At 45.8% G+C, this 17392-nt stretch overlaps 1 protein-coding gene across 6 annotated transcripts in view; it reads left to right on the top strand.

The window, feature by feature from the left end:
- Positions 1-17392, top strand: part of LOC119171634 (Sex peptide receptor) — a 239765-nt gene that overhangs the window by 48057 nt on the left and 174316 nt on the right. For 2 of the 6 annotated variants that reach the window (XM_075892197.1, XM_075892195.1), the window contains exon 1: positions 13590-14102. The exons of 2 other annotated variants lie outside the window; for them this stretch is intronic. The gene's annotated coding sequence lies outside the window, so the exon portion shown is untranslated. Of the gene's footprint in view, positions 1-13589; positions 14103-17392 lie in introns of those variants that run through there. 2 more of the 6 variants (XM_075892199.1, XM_037422421.2) reach the window with 1 other exon arrangement.

Genomic DNA, 17392 nt, shown 5'->3' with positions numbered 1-17392 from the left:
TCCTTCCTTTTCTTCGCAAACTGAAACATCAGTTGCTATTACAACCTTTATGTCTAATCTTGCCAGGTACCTAATCTTGCCAATAGATACCTAAATGTCATTTTTAAAAATGACATTTAGGTATCTACTGGGAAGATTTTTGCAATCATTGAAAAATATATTGTCAAATTCTATTTTCATTGTTTGGATAGGTGTTCTTAGTACCCGTACCTCACGAATAGCTTCTGTACGACGATGACTTGTGGGCGCTTTAATCTAGACCACTGTTGGTTAAAAAAGGACGTCGGCTTATTAACGAAGACATAACGAACAGCTAGTATTTGAAACCTAGCACGAAGAGAATGCAGGCGCGCTTCCTTATAAAAATAATATTTACGACAAATTTAGGGAGCCAAGGACTAAACGTAAAGCTTCGCGTTCTATTAGTACCAGTGGTCTAATTTTGTAGGCGGGTGCTCCAGAAAACAAGACACAGCCAAACTCCAATATTGGGCGTATATACATACAATGTATCATGACCAGCACATCATGACCTAAACCAGAACGTTTACTGCTGAGCCATGAAGCATCCCAAGTGCCCGTGCTCCTTCAGCTGCCATATTTTTTATATGTGGACTCCAATTTAGGTTTTCAATATAAGTCCATTCCTAAGTATTTATTCTAATTCATCTGCGGGATAAAGTCCTGTCTGTAAAGTACGAGAATCTGAGCTGGAATACTTATCAGAAAAAGAACGATTGCACTTTACCCGATGTTTATTGATAGATTAATGTCATCTAACCATGTGTCCAGAGCGTTCATATGAAACTGTAGTACCTGATATAGTGTATGTATATCTGTAGCTGTAGCAAAAAATGTGATCTCTTCAGCGTATACATACACCTGTACATCATGTTGTACTTGAATTGTGCACAATAAAATAATAAATCATAATGTTGACCACACCGATCTTTAAGGGAGACCTCTAGTTGCTTTATACTTTGAAGACGACACGCCAGGTTAATAGCAATAGAATTCTCCATCTTTTAGAAAGGAGTAAAGCCACGTCACGAAGTAATTTGGTAAACTGACATGCGTTAGCGAATTTATTAGTTTACTGTGCCCCACACTGTCATGAGCTTTCACAATGTATAAAGTTACTAAGGCGAAAACCTGTTTCTTGGAACGAGCTAGTTGTATCCTGCTTTCCAAATCAACATGGGCACACCAAATGGAGCAGCCACGTCTGAATCTAAGTTGACATAGGCTTAAAATTTCTTTTTCGTCCAACCAGTTGTCTATCCTAATGTGTAGAATATTTCGATTAGTTTTACCACATTAGATGTGAGTGAAATAGGCCTAATGTTACCCAAAGTAAACGCACCTCCATGTTTCTTTAATAAACGAATTATTTTCACAATTCCTCACTCAGGCAAGATCCACGAATGTCTAATAGTGCGGTTAACTATTGCAAGTAAATCCTCAGGTGATACTTTATGAATTATTTCTATTACCGATGTAGTTCTTTCATCAGGACTTTGAGCGGAATTCGGCAATATATTCACTACTTGTGCTGTTTCCGACACTGTAACCACTTCAAAGTTATCGCTGTTAACAGGGCACAGTGAGTGGTAAAAGTAAGCAGCCGTGAAGTGGCTTTCCATCCCTTGAGTAATATTTTTCAGTAAAGTATATAGGCAACTCACTTTGCGTTCAGATTAACGATTCGAGGTTTGTTGGTGGTGGGATTACTTTTTTGGAGTTAAGAAAGTTGAAAAGCGATTTCATGTGGCCAGGCTTTGAAAGAACTCGGAACGTTGGCTATCATAGTAATCCTTCGCAGTGGTACATATTGGCTTAAAAACTTCAGCCACGTATTTAAAATCACTCCAGTTTCTAGGGCACTGATTATAGAGCAGTTTTCGCCACGCCGCTTTTCTTAGCCTGTAATGACGTGAACAATCAGAGTTCCACCAATGGTTCAAAAGACGTTGTTTAGAGACCTGAACTGTGAATTCAGCCTTATTTAAAGATTGTTTTATAACATCACTGAAGTTGATGACATTTCACTCTTCATTTTTCTCGGTTCGTTCTGACGACGCCACACGTAGTGTCTGTTCATATGTGTTGAAATTGATGTGAGAAATGGGCTGCCTGATTACTGAAGTCACGGGGCATACAATCTTAAACAATATAGGAAAATAGTCTCTATTTGTACCCGAGTTCAAAGTAGACCATGTAGAAATACAGAGGCTAGGACTACACAAAGTCAGATCAATCGCAGAATGAGACTGATTAACGGGGGGTTCGCTGGTTGATGCATGTTAAATTATTTGTAGCAACAAAATCCCACAAGCGCTTTCCACTCATACCTGTTCTGAATCCCCACGAAGTGTGATGAGAATTGAAGTCTCCTTCCATTGATCTGTCTTTTCTGCAAGACGAAATTACGGTATCTAAACCACTAAAATTTTGAACACCTCACGGAAAACAAGCGTTTACAAACGAAAAGGGAAGCTGCCGGGAAGAGAGATGTCTGACGTTAAAATTTCACTTTCTAAATTAATTATTCGACCTGTAACTTTTAGGCGATGCGCAATTTTTGAAGAGATAAACATTGCTAAACCACCTCCTCTAGAGGGGCGGTCTAAGCGAAATGTGCAGTAGTTTTTAAGATGAAAGATTTTTTTCTTTAGAGAGCCAAGTTTTTTGCAACACTATAACATCTGGAGACGATGATTGCAAAAGCAAAATAAATCAGTAGTTGCGGAAGAAATTGACTAGTAAAAAATTTTTAATTTTTGACCGGCGAAATTTTTAATCCACCTATTTTGAGGTTATACCAGCAGCATTCACTGCCTTTTGCAATAAGCTATCTTTCAAAAAATCCTTTTTAGATGTTATTTCTTTCTGACATTCTTTTACTTTTCTCTTTAGGACTCACTGGAGATTTATGTTTTCATGGCGACGCTCGCCGTCTCAATTTTTTTTGTCGAATTCTATTTGCGAGTCCCGCGAATCTGAAGCAGAGCTCCAATCCAAATGTTCAACTGGGATTACTTTACGGCCGCCGTCCGACGGAGCAGCTCTTGATGAATATAACTCTTCAACAGGTGTCGTTATCCTGTGGCTAGGTTTAGAAGTCTCTGTTTCTAGAGATCCTGTATTCACCTCTTTAGCTGAAGAAAACATGCAGGCTGCATGTGATGATTAACATTCATGAGGACTTGAGAAATTTGTGCATTTTCGATTTGAGCAAATGACTTCGTCAGCGTCACAAAATGGTTTTCCAATAGCTTTGTCATTGTTGTCTCAACGGTCGAGGCTATCACGTCTGTGAGTGACGAGTCCATGACATGGTTATTACGGATCGCATCAACAGCGTACCCACGAGAGCGCTCTGTGATGGCAATTCGAGCTTCGCGTCTTAAACAACGTTTTTGCTCAATTCTTTCCCCAATCTGAATCTCCTGAGCTCTCACAGAGCATGTGCCATCATTAGATGGGTTGAGGTCCACCGCAGAGACAGCAAGACTTTTCAAAAACTGTGCATTCTTTAGAGTTGTGTTGTCCTGCACACATTTGACACCACTCAACTGATCGGCAACCCTTTATGTTATGCCCAAAACGCCAGCATTTAGGGCACTGCAGTGGACGAGGAGATAGCGCTTCGACACGATATATCAGTGGCCACGCATTAATCTCTACACTATAAAACACTACATAAATGCCATGTAGTGGAAGAAGTCTCATTAAAGCATTTTGTTCGACAGGTGTCACGATGAAAACGAGCCCATTCGGCGATTTGTAGGCGTGGTTAGGATGTCATCAAACTTCGTCTAAAAAAGCCGGAATAGTGCAGCCATGGCCGCTAAAAACACACAGGAACTTTCAAACCGCTCTAAAAATGAATAACTATGTCAATCTAGTGGGAAACATAACATGCCTTTCCAGAGGCGTTGATAGAGCAAGCAGCAAACGCTAGATAATGCGCTGCCATCTATGAGGCCTTGTGGGACTCTTTATGGCCTCCGATATGGCGAGCACGCGTCATGCATCTTGGACGCCATGTGACTCTTGCTTTAGAAAAAAACCTGTATGTATCATTTGTGCGCGGCACGTGCGTGCGTCTGTGTGTCATTTGTGAGACATAGTGAAAAATGTGTCTCGATTACAGCAGAGCACCATTATAGCAGACGGAAGTGGCCGCACTGCACAGTCACTGCTTTACTTTAGATACGTTGCGCGCGCGCGCGTGTGTGTGTGCGTGTGCGTGCGTGCGTGCGTGCGTGTGCGTGTGCGTGCGTGCGTGCGTGTGTGTGTGTGTGTGTGTGTGTGTGTGTGTGTGTGTGTGTGTGTGTGTGTGTGTGTGTAACAAAACATAAAAATAAGTATGCACTTAGCGGTTGAAGGGCGCACTAGGGGCCAGATTTTGCAATAGCGTTCAACTGTTAGAAGCGAAGATTACACTAGACGAACAAGCGTTGTGAATCTCAAGAACGGGATCCATTCGAAGCAGATCCGAGGGCTGTACTTCTCATATTTCCTAAGGCTTTTACGTTTGGCTTTTACGCCTCACTGTTTACGTTTTACTGTTTGGAGTTTACGTCTGAGAACCATGATGCGTTTATCAGAGATAACGTTCAGTCAAGCACAAAAGTTAATGGACCACGTGAGAGCGTGCGAAACTTATGTTAAACTAGGAAGCCTTCGTGCGAGCACTGCCTTCGTGTTTTAGGGTGGTGTCAGCCTTTGATCCACCGCTTCCGCCGTCCGCTAAAACGCAATGTTGTCTGTCCCGTTTTTCATGGCAACAAGCGCCATGTTGGTTCTCACGGCCAGGCGTTCCCGCTCTGCCGCACTGCACCAGCTGCATGTTGGCGCGGTTGTGCAAGCAGCGGTATAAGCTGCGTTTGACTACACCGTAGACCTAGCTTCCACTACGACACCATCCTCGCGCTAAGCACACCTACAAGAACTTTGGAGTGTAAATGCCACGGTGCTGCGTGCCACAACGCAAAACCACCTGGAGACTGCTCCGCCTCCCAACTTGCTCTAGCCGACGGAAACGCTGGATTACACAAGTGAAGCGAGATTGCTTAGAGCCGATTATTACTTCCCGTGTTCGTGAGGTGAGTACCTGTTGTATTACGAGTGTATTGAGTGTATCACCGCACATTAGGGGCGAAGCTTCTTATAGCGGCACCCGTTCGTCCCTCGTAGTCGTAGTCGTAGTGTGTAACTAGTCTTAAATTTTTACCTCCAAGGTGGTGCCGGTGAGAAATTTCTTCTGTGCGTTGTTGAAGAATAAAAACTTTGCAGCGTGCGCGTTAACTAAAAGCCGAATTATCCTGTCACTCATTTCCCATTAGCAGCCATCGGCATGTACATTGAGCACTATGTGACAGGAAAAGGTTGCTACGCTATACTCGCTGGGTGTAACCTCCTTGGTTTTAGAAAGGTTTAGCGAGCGTTGGGCCGCAGTGCTACGAATATAGTGAACTAGTATATACCGTGAACTCGAGGAGGTTAAAGGTGGAAAGTAGACACGAAGCGCAAGCCGTAAGAAAGTGTGCGTGTGCCTCCTCTCGTTCAGTCCTTCGAATGTCCGCTGGATGGCGGTGCTTCTATATGGGGAATATATGATGAAAAGATGCGAGACGTAGTTACTTTGAGTATTGAATAGATAGACAAACGGACACACAGACAAATACATGGACGGACGCACGGATGGCTGCACGGATGAATGGACGCATGGACGGACGCAGGGGCGGATGCATGGACGAACGCAGGGATGGACGCACAGATGGACGTACGGACGCACGAACAGACGCACGCACGGACGGGCGAAGGGACGCACGGATGGTCACACAGACGAACGCATGGCGGAAGCAGGAACAAATCCACTCTCCATCTCCATCATACACCCCGTAGATACGCTGCCATTTTTTTTCGTTAAATTAATGACTTAGTCATGCGATGAAAACCAGTTTGAGAAATGTGAACGCTACTTGCGCAGTAGAAAATGGATCAGGTTTCGTTCGGCTACGTCGGGTTATGCCAGTGCAGGCTCGTTAACTGGAGTATGCTTGTTTATCCTTGTAGTCTAAGTGCAGTTCCCCAATCGAATGGTATGACTATAGTCGAACTTGAGGTCCTGCATGCATGCACTATCTGCGTTTTATCGGTTTCCAAAACCGTCACCGCATTCGTGGCGGGATATGCTAGGCCCGTAAACCACCAACAGACGCTCGCGTTCGCGTGTTCCTTTGCTAGTATATGTTCGCACTGTACTTTCACTTCGTTCTCTGAGGAAAGGCATTTGGAGAAATACACTCGGCAACAACTATTATATGCATTGAAGGCAAATTTATGGGGGTGGAGCTTCCGCACATGTAGCACTACGCGAAGCAGGCCGTTTTGGCACGTGTCTTGTAACGCTCTGAAAAGTGACTGAGGCGCACCATCAGCGTTTCATGTAGATGCAGACGCCGCTTAGCGTTTGCAGTACACGTTAAAGGTGGGACTTTCTCGCGCATCCGAAAACACGATGTCACAACGAATAAATTGAAAGAAATGCGAGTATATATATCTTACTAGTGTGAGCTGCGCCCCGTCTCACATTCGTCCGAGTTGAAAATAAAGGCGGAACTTTTGTATTTCACGTTCAATGTACGGGCGCTATTCTATAACTACATTTATTGTTGGTAGCATGCTCGTGATGTGGCTTTGTAGCATGCGCTCCGATCCCAAAAACGTTGTCGCCGTGTGTAGACAGATGAGCCGACGAACGCGTTCTCTGTAGGCTCTGTGTTGCACAGTTGCAACACAACTAAGTTTTGTGCGGCTTGCCATAGGGAATTCGTTCTTTTCTTCAATGACACGCGAAACCACGCTAAAGCTCGCTCAGTCATGGCAAAAGGCTTTCGCTTTAATAATATAGAATGCGACAGACTTACTGTATTATCTGGCGGTCCTGAACGGCAAGTCGGTTGTTGACTATGATAGACCCGTGGGAGATTGGGGTGGTGGTGGTGGTGGTAAAAAACATTTATTTCAGAAAAAGTCTACTAGAGAGTGCCGACGTGGCCCATCGGCGTGCTAGAGTGGCAAGACCCTATTCCGGGACGCCAGTGGAGCTGGAAGCTGTCCGTGCGCACTCCACCAAGGAGCGTTGTGCAGCCAAGGTAGAGCAGCCGAGCAGGTGCTCCTCCCAAGCCTCTCTAGTTGGGATAGGAAAAGGGGATGAGAAAGGGACGGGATTAACTGGGCACGATGCTACGACGTGATATGTGTCGGGGAGGACATGACAGGTCGAGCAGGTGCCATTGATTTCCGGCAAAAAGTGCCTGGCGACCGCCGGACTGATAAAGGTGTTCGTCTGCAGGCGGCGTAGCAGTCGTTCGTCCGCTTTCTCCAAACCGCGTGCGGGGTCCGGGTAGAGGCGGCGCGAAGCCCGGTAATGAGCCAAAATTTCGCGAAAGCGCGTCAGGTTGGTATTGCCAGATTCCGTCTCGGGACATGGAGGGGCAACGGCCCGGACAGGAGAAGCGCGGGCAGCGGCATTTGCCGCCTCGTTGCCGGGCAGGCCCGAGTGGCCTGGGGTCCAGACTATACGAATGGGATGAGGGTTAAAGCGCCAAGAGGCTGCCTATAGTAGGCTAGCCGCCAGCGGGGCAATGGAACCCTGAAGGTACTGAGAACAGGCCGAGCGCGAGTCCGTCAGGATGGTGCGTGAGGCAGGGTGAGAGGCGGCCAAAGCTATGGCAACCTCTTCTCGGGCGTTACTGTGTCTGCTCGAAAGGAAAGGCCATCTACGTGTTTGCCCTCTGTAATCACGGCAGCCGTGAAGTGACCCGAGGGGGAGGGACCCGAGACGTCCACGTAGAAAACACCAGGACGATCGGAGTGTCGCGTATGAAGGGCCGCGGCGCGTGCTAGTCTACGGCCAGGATGGAGGTCGGGGTTCATATTACGGGGTAGAGGTTCCACCCATAGCTTTTGACGCCAGAGCTCTGGTACCGGCTGCAGAGGGTCTTGGTCAGATATCGGGTTAAGGCCAAGTCTGTGTAGAAGACGGCGCCCTGAAGGCGTCTGCGACAGTCGATTGATTTGGTTAACGCGATGAGCTTCGCGCATCTCTGCAAAGGTGTTGTGTACCCCCAGAGCCGTGAATCGGCTGTTGGAAGTTGCAATAGGTAGGTCCAGAGCGCGTTTGTATACTCAACGAAGAAGGACGTCCAGCTGGTGCTCGTGTTGACGACGTAGGCGAAGGTAAGGCAAGGCGTAGAGGACGCGACTGGTCACAAACGCGTGGGCCAATCGGAGGGACTGAGACCCGCGGAGGCCGCCGTGCTTGGTAGAAACTCGCCGTATCATGCGGCTCACCTGTTCGCTGGTGCGTCTGAGGCCTGCTATTGTGCCCTTTGGATCCAAGGACGATGTGAGGTGAAGGCCAAGAACCCGAATATTTTGCACTGACGGGACGGGCCCGGACGGAAGAAAAATTTGAGGCGGCGGTAGCGGAGAGACTGAAAGAAGAGCCGATTTAGCTGGAGAGCACTCCAGGCCGCATGAACCTGTGTAGGTGTCCACCAGAAGGGCAGCCTTTTGCATGCGTTCTTCGATTTGCGCTAAGGAGCCGGTGTTGGTCCAGATTGTGATATCGTCCGCATATAGTGCGTGTTGTATTCCCTCGACCTCACTTAGAAGAGAGGGGAGGTTCATCATCGCCAGGTTAAAAAGCAGAGGAGACAGGACTGCCCCTTGAGGTGTACCCCGCGTGCCTAATAAGTACGGGCCGTGTTCAGTAGAATTAAGGCGAATGAAGGCGGTGCGTTGTGATAGAAAGGCGCGAATGTAGTTGAAAGTCTTCTGCCCGCAGTTTGTGGTAGACAGGTTAGTGAGTATAGTGCTGTGTTTGACGTTGTCGAACGCCCCGCGGAGATCGAGAGCGAGCACGGCTTTATCGTTATGGCGCATAGTAGTCGGCTCTATGATATCGTGTTGAAGCTGGAGCAGGACGTCCTGTGCCGACAGATGCGGGCGAAAGCCAAACATCGTGTCGGCAAAGGTCCTCCTGGCCTCCAAGTAGGCGGAAAGGCGTTCGCGAACCATGGTTTCCATGAGTTTGCCTGCGCAAGACGTAAGTGAGATGGGTCTCAGTGCCTCAATACTAACGGACTTTGCCGACGTCGCGTCCAGGGGCCGTGCCCCGTCGCATTTTCGTAAGTGCAATTCGTAAATCAGAAAGCGTGTATGGGGCGTCGAGGTCGGTGTTAGGGGCGCCGGAATACGTATATGCTGCGTCGTTGTTTTTGTCGTCCTTTTGTTTTATAACCGAGGACAAAGGTGATTTGATATCGCGAACTCAGTTTCTATTCAGTGCTTGTAGAGGGAATGTATATGGCCTCAGTATATGTGGTCGGGGCCGTGTACGATTTTTCGCCTTATTGCTTTATCGTAAGCCGACTGCGAGGACACAATCTTACAGCAACGGAGGTAGGTCGGTTTGAAGAAATTAAGGTCAGACGTTGTTCGGACGCTGTTTGCAATAAAATATGACGTGGTAAAACTTGGTTTGTCCCTTGTTGCTGCACTTTGCTTCTCTTCAAGCCTAACATACAGGCTTGTGCGGGGAGGGGGAGAGCGCCCTACTAAATTCTGGCAAAGCTTCCAGCTTTCAATGCTTTTAAACAGTCCATCGTACAGATTCGTTCCCAGGAACTAACTTTGCTGCAGGAAATTATATTGCGGACAAAAGGAACATGTAGGGCATGAGAAACAGGCTAGCGGAGTTATGCGGTTCACAGAGAACACCGCGAGCTACCCGGTTGTTTGATATGCCTTCCCTGGCGTTATGGGTATACCGTCATATAATATAGCGCGGGCGAGCCGTGTACTAGAAGGCCTTTTAGCTGTCGTCTCTGATAAGGTCAATTTGCTTCAGTAATTCCGCGCAGACATTCAAGTCTGTTCACAGTGACATTGAGGTTCTTCCTCTCGTAAATATAGGCTCCCTAAATATCCACACTCCGCCAATGCGGTGGGTCAGAGAAACGAACTGTTTTAACGGTATTTTATACAAACTCGAGTCAAGAACATGTTTTTTCTGTTCTACAACACGGCGGCTAACTTCAAAAACAACCTTTCAGCTTTCACAACTTGTTATACAAAAAAACAACTCCTTCTCGTGGAAACCCACGCTGCCTTCATTATAAATGAGTGACCACTGAGAACCAACATAGCAGCCGGTCAAGTATGGTGGCCGTTTTAGCCAAATGTAAGCAATCATGATCGAAGTTGTCACCACGCTAAAACATGAATGTGGCGCACACATGAAGGCCCACTAGATGGACCTAAAGAAAGGGGCTTTAGATGGACGATGCTGGTAGCAACACTTGAGGACGCAGAACTTAACCGGAGACCTAAAAACGTAACATAGCAGCGATTTACCCGTTTATTGCTCTGTGCAATGCATCAACAGTCAAATAATTAGCCCCTCACAGTACACGCATCGTTTATTTTTCTTTTTTTTTTACAAAAACGGCGAGCTGACTATGAAACAGAAAAATATCGTAACTGGACTAAACACCACAAGATGCCAGTGCCGGCTCCGCGGGTCCTGCTGCTGATGAAGCCGTCAAAGCTGTGGTTACCGGGTGTAAGCAAACGTTGGAAAGTCCTAAAGCTATCTACTGCCCGGATTTTATTGCGTTGTTGACAAATACCTGCTTCGGTACTCCGAGGTGTGTCAGTGGATTTTGTATGTCTTGAGATGCGTCGCCCAATGTAAGTACGAGTCAGACTCAGCGAAGCATGCATCACGTCACTAGCATGTTACACATAAACATTGCTACAGAACGGCAATGTTTTGATTTTAGTGCTTCCTGCGTCACTTCTCAACCCACTACTTTACAAATGATCGGAGAGAGAATGTCTCAGCCTCATGAAAAGTGTCACTTCATTTGAATGATGACGACGACAAGAACACGATCGCTGTTACCGCCGAGATCCGGAAAACTTGGCTCACTGATTTTCGCACTGCTCGCAGCTACTTCGTCCATCAAAGCACTAGCTAATAAACATAGTTTGAACATTGAGGAAATGAGCACTCGCAACACTCAACACAGCAGACCAAACAGAAGCGCTGACAACATAGCAGGAGCTGGCCACGGGCTGTCATGATCACCTGTTTGGTATTTGTTGACATGCAGACAGACTACGTCATGGGATCCCCGAGTGGTATCCGAAATCGAAACTACCTTCTGTCGCAACAAAGGCAGTTTCTATTAGCAGCATATCAATATTACGAGCATTTAAGTATACAATGGTAGCATATAATTTTATAATTATAATAATTACGAGCATATAAATGCGCACTCGTCTCGTTCTGGGGCAAATGAGTTTCCTTGCCTCAACTAACAAGTCAGTAGCTGTTGTTTAGGGCAAAAAACAGTGTTTCACAAATTTTCTTTCACCACTTCCTTAATTTACATTTTCACACCTCTTGCGAAGAGAGAGAGAAAAGACTTTTATGTGGTCCGGAAGAAAGAGGATGAGATGCATATACATCCAACTCCTGACTAGACCCATATGTCAGGAAGGAATTTTTGTTTTTGTCAGTTATGATGCAGAAAGAAGTGTGGGCAATAAATACAGAGCCGGCTACTTAGCGCTTCTACGGACCGATCATATAACACACGAAATAAACAAACAAGCAGTAGTACTTGAAATGTAAACACGCAAACACGCATACTTTGTGAAACAACACAAGCACACATGTCAAACAGCGCAATCTTTCGCGCTCGATCATTGAGGAGAGAAGGACGCTGCGAATAAACTTGACCGCCTTTCCCCTAGAGGGCATGCTCGCGCCTATGTAAGCACGCTTCAACGAAGCACTATTGAACATAAGAAAAAGAACCGAGGCGCACACAAGACCGGCATATAGCTAGGGGGACATGCTTAGATTTCGAATGCCGAGAAGTTTCCTCCTATTAAGTGAGTACGTGGGGCACGACCATTGTTGCACTCCACCTGCATTGGTGTACAGCTGCCACTATATCGAAATTGAACTTACGATATTCGTGTCAGCTGCAAGAGCGCACGTTGCAAAGTCAGCGCAGAAGAACCACATACGAACAGCCTAACCAGTGATTAATGTCTTTAGACATAGTGAATTCAGTGACCCATGTACACCCGCCTATGTCTTTTGCAATCGAATATCTACCAACTCATGTTGCCACAGCCACAGAAAAGAGCGTTACAGGCATATGCACGCACATTATGCTCGGTGTATAGATGTACGTACAGTACACCTGGCTGTGCATCGATGCGCGAGAAAACCACAACAGATGAATATGCGCCAAGTAGACCAACTGTTCCTGCTAGTTTGCAATGGGGATGGTGGTCGTTACAGTCCGCATCGGTGTGTAGCGTCGTGTTAAGGATCAGCTGCCGACCCGAAAGTATATAGGGTGGGAAGCCGGTCACGCTAATTGCATTTATTTTATGGCAAAGCGCTAGAGGCCAGCATACTGCGCGGTGTCACTGCAACTTAAAAGAACACCAGGTCAAAATTTCCGGAGCCCTCTCCTATGGAGATTTGGAGCCCTCTCCAAATGATGTCGTGGTTTCAGCAAGTAAGATTCTAGATGTTATGATAAGGGGGTAGGTGATCTCCATTGAACTCCCTTCGAAATATTGTGATGACAATTAGTAGTTATTTGCAGTCTTTTACGATCGCCTGTTTTCTGCTATACGTCTGATTGGTTATCTATTTATGTGAATACACTTTTCCTCCTTCACACAAGACTATACTAATATAATGTTGCATAAGGTTAGGTTCTACCAATCATTTTATTTTTGCACAAATCATCTAATGGTGTGTTGCTTATCAGAACCGCTGACCAGTCAATACTTTCATTCGCTTTATAAAAGTTCTTTCTTCCGGCTAATGACATCATCTGTCTGCAATCGGTCTCTCCAGCGTGTGTGTTAACTAACAATTCTCAAGCACGCGGTATTTAAAGGTGACGTAAACCTCGAGTCATGAACACAACTAAACTTGTCGTAAGGATCTCTATTTTTAAGCTAAAACTTTAGTGAAAAACAGCAGTACAAACGATAATAATTTGATAATTGAATAAATGCTGTAATTCCTTTGACAGACACGTAATTATCGTGCCATTGAAAGTTCATTCCCGAATAACAGAAAACACGTCAGCAAGTCTTCTTCGGACGAACAGAACAAGCAAGCATGGCGACTCCAGCTTTAAAATAAACGCGTTGAGAGGATACCTGCCTTACGAGACAGAAAGAGAGAGAGAAACGGTCGTAGTGCAATGCACGTCATTTATGGCGTCTCAGTGTGTGCTTTGCTGATCCCGACGTGAACGACTAAAACAGAGCAAAGAAAATGGCGCTCGGAGAGGAGCTAAAGAGTGTAAAGATTGAAAAGCGAAGATACGAAATCGAGAGAAGGATGGCATTGGACGAGAAGAAGGGTCGAAATTTCTGAAAGATTTACCGACGCAGCTGCAAATGACAACGTCGAGAGATGAAGAAGGGGAGAGGAGGAGGGGAAGCGCAAAGCCCCGCGCAGTGTTTGCGAAATCTCCGTGGTTGGCTGTCGCCGTCTTTTTTCTCTCCCTTCACTTATTCGACGGGCGGCTGAAACTCAGCTGCGCGTCTTCGCCAGTGCACTTGTTCTTTCACGCGGCACTAAGGACAGACGTCGTCTTCGAGTCAACGCGACTCATTTCTGAAGCAGCGAGCGCATATCTGTGCGTTAGGGATCGGCTGCTGCAGCGACAAAAGAATCGCGCTGCCCGTCACAAACCGTTTAGCGTGTTCGTGCTGGCTCACTAAGCACGCAAAGCCACGACTCTGCTGCGAGAAGAAGAATGCGTCGTGCAGCCGGAAGTGCTCGAAGATTGTGGTTCCTGTAGTGTTTCGCCCTGGATGTCTTCATACAACCACGGGTAGGACAGAGTGGCTTTTGATTGCGTCCGGGCTCGTGCGCGTGTGTGTGCTTTTGGTTTAAGGTGGGACAAGCTTTAGCTGTCCGCGCGGGTGAGAATTCCTCCAGTTACGACACCGCTTGGATCTTACTCCACAAGGTAAATAACAGCTACTTCTTTTTTTTCACCACTGCTTGGTGCTGTCAGTGTTACGGTATCGCAGTACTAGAAACATGCTCATCCCCGTTCAGAGTACCGCTCGGCACAGAGATGCGTCCCGACATAATGGGACGACATTTCGGGCTGCTACGCAGCCTGTAGACGCGGGGCGTAGCTAGGATTTTATTTCGGGTGATGGAGAGAGAGAGTCCGGAACAATTGCACGTACGTCGGTCCGCGTGTTGTTATATACGCATGTTTGCATATTTCTATGCACAGAGCCGTGCTAAATGTTTCGGGAGGAGGGTTGCCACTGCTAGGCGCCTTTCCATTTGTTGCCGTTTGTGGTTACTTCATTTTCCTCCCGTGAACGTGCCTGCCCGCCCAGTTTTTCAAAGTGAATACTTAACTAGCTCAACTTTGCACCTCTATAGATACGATATCTCCACAGCTCCGTGGAGCGTTATCCTTCGGGTTTTTTTTTTTTTACTTCAGCTCTCTGTTATTAAATATAACCCTTCCACTCCTCCTTCCTTTTTTACGCCTGTGCTATGAGCGTTCATAGTTCAAGATCGCTGTTCAATACTTTTTTTTTCCAACTCACACAGTCAACACATGTATTAAACCAATGGACGGGATTTGACATTTTCTTAGATTTACGCATTATGCTCCCCAACCAAATTTGTATTGACCGTGTAGTTCAGACCTGAATGTCACAGGAATTCGCACCTACAAAGCACTTTTTAAAATTTTGCTTTACAACACAAATAAATTGACAAAACAAATCAGTCAATAAATACGCAAGCAGTTATTTTATTTGAGCATATATTACGCTCTTAAAAAGGATCTTGAATGCAGACTCTCTTTCAAACCGTAGAAATGTTCATAACTTGACTTGCTTGTGTTTCCTTTATTGAAAACCCAACGCACGTGACTACCTTGTCATGAATCCTTTTTGGCGCTGATACCGCACGTGACTGTCGTAACGCAAGGAAAGGCACGCTAGACAGACGATGATTAGAACTTATTTTATCTGAAGCAAAAGTTGTATATGTAGATTGGTCGACTGTTACATATGGCGTGCGTTTCTTCAGTATTGATTCCCATGCCGGAAGTTGACAAAAAATGTACAAAAATTTGATTGATTGATTTGTGGGGTTTAACGTCCCAAAACCACCATATGATTATGAGAGACGCCGTAGTGGAGGGCTCCGGAAATTTTGACCACCTGGGGTTCTTTAACGTGCACCCAAATCTGAGCACACGGGCCTCGACATTTCCGCCTCCATCGAAAATGCAGCCGCCGCAGCCGGGATTTGAACCCGCGACCTGCGGGTCAGCAGCCGAGTACCTTAGCCACTAAACCACCGCGGCGGGGCGTACAAAAATTTACCTTGGCATTGAAAAAGTAAGGTAATTTTGCATATTCTTGGACTGTTCACGTAGCATTAAAATGAGCAGGAAGCCGTCTGGCGACTGGAGCATAGTTCGTGCTCCCCACCTCGACATGGCTCGTCATTTAGAAACTGTGGTATTTCTGCAAACATGGGTATTCTAGAGGTGTAGCAGGATGCTCCTAAAATAGATTATGTGCTCTAGACAGCTGTATAAAGTTGTTCGTGGGGGTGTGGCTTGATTGGCACGTTGCTCAATGTTTCACAGGTATCGTCTGTTTGTTTTTCGCAATTCATATTTTTTTCTTAGGTGCATGACCCCAACAAAACAGGTGAAAGGAAATTGTAAACACTCACCTACACACACGCAGGTTCAATTCGAGCACACAGATAGTAATAACATTATGGCTGATTCGTATAATTGGTTGAACGCACCAATTCGCAGCCCCTTTGGAATGGTTTCAAACAAGTGACAAAGCGTCAAGTTTACTTTCGTACTGCTGATGCGCGTGCTCACGTCCCTCTGAATTGCAGAAGATGACCAAAGTAGGTACAATTTGTAGCGAAGGCTACATAGAAGTTTATACGTTCAGAAAATCTCACCTTATCAGCTGCTCATGAGGCTTATCGCCATTTCTGTGAGGAGGAAACGCTTCCAGGAGAACAAAGAATAAAGCAGATGTGACGCAATAGCTGGTGAACAAGTGTCGTCTTTTTGTGTGCGCCAGCGGGAAATTTTGTATCAAATTACATCTCATGGGCACTTATCGCTAAGATTCGCGCTAATTCAATCACCGGCGAGTCCTCCACGAGTGCGCTTCAAGTCGACGCCAGCTAACCTAATACGAACTCCCGACTAGATAGTGGTAATTAGGTGCACTACCGGTCTCTTTGAATTCGTTTTAAGAGAAAAATATTTTTTAAACTTTTATTCGGCGTTCGTTTTATTTTTCGCATATTAATATAAAGCAAGCAGCAGCGTTTACTTGTCATATTTGCTACGTTGCTTGTTTGCTTCACACATACAAATGTTCTTTAATATGTACAATGCTTGTGTTCTTCAGTGTTAGCACGAAGAAATGACGCCTAATCACGCCAAAATTAGGGCTTTCCAGTTTTATTCAGTGGTCACAATAACTCGAAATTTTTACACTGCACATAATGGTAATAAACACAAAAAGTCCGTAGACACTACTTGAGTTATGTTTTCTTTTTTTTTTTGCAGTATGCTCCAATAAATTACCGCTACGTATGCGAACGCAGACATGCGAACTGTAGCGTGGTAGATAACTTGGCGATCTGCTCATCGATAGCGTGAACAAAAGTGGGCACTGAGTGCTCAAGAAGGACACCGGGCTGCAGGATTACTGATGGATCAAAGTCCAGCGAGCACTGCATTTCGAATCACTGCCTTTGTTTCTTATCAAGAACACATGGGTTACAAGGCGTTCGCTTGTTGATGCTGGCATCCTTGAACAGCACCTAATTTACGCAAGTACCGACGAAAGCATCTGGCGTTAAATGTAATCCGCATCATTCGCGGCCTGTTAGACACAGCATGTACTCTATAAGACGTTCACTAACAATAAAACACACCTGACAATTTCGCGCACAGCAGAGAACGCAAGCAAGTGAGGAACGCTAAAGTACGTGAGGGGGTGCGTCATCGCGGACGTATTTCACGACCGTGCCTTTCCATGTAGTGCAAGAGCTGCACTGGATAATATTATAACGGGCAGACTGCGCTATAAAAATACATTTTTGGTAGTAATAAAAAAACTCATGAATTATTTGCTCATTACACTTACATAACATTGTTGGGAGAAAAATGTCACTTATAAAACATAGTGATTGCTTTGACTTTCTATCAGACTCGGTTTTTCAATACCAGTGTTT

This window comes from Rhipicephalus microplus, chromosome 4 (genome assembly GCF_043290135.1).
Source record: "Rhipicephalus microplus isolate Deutch F79 chromosome 4, USDA_Rmic, whole genome shotgun sequence".
NCBI lineage: Eukaryota > Metazoa > Arthropoda > Arachnida > Ixodida > Ixodidae > Rhipicephalus > Rhipicephalus microplus.
The sequence above is the reverse complement of the archived record's forward strand: the minus strand, read 5'-3'. Positions and strand labels throughout refer to the sequence as shown.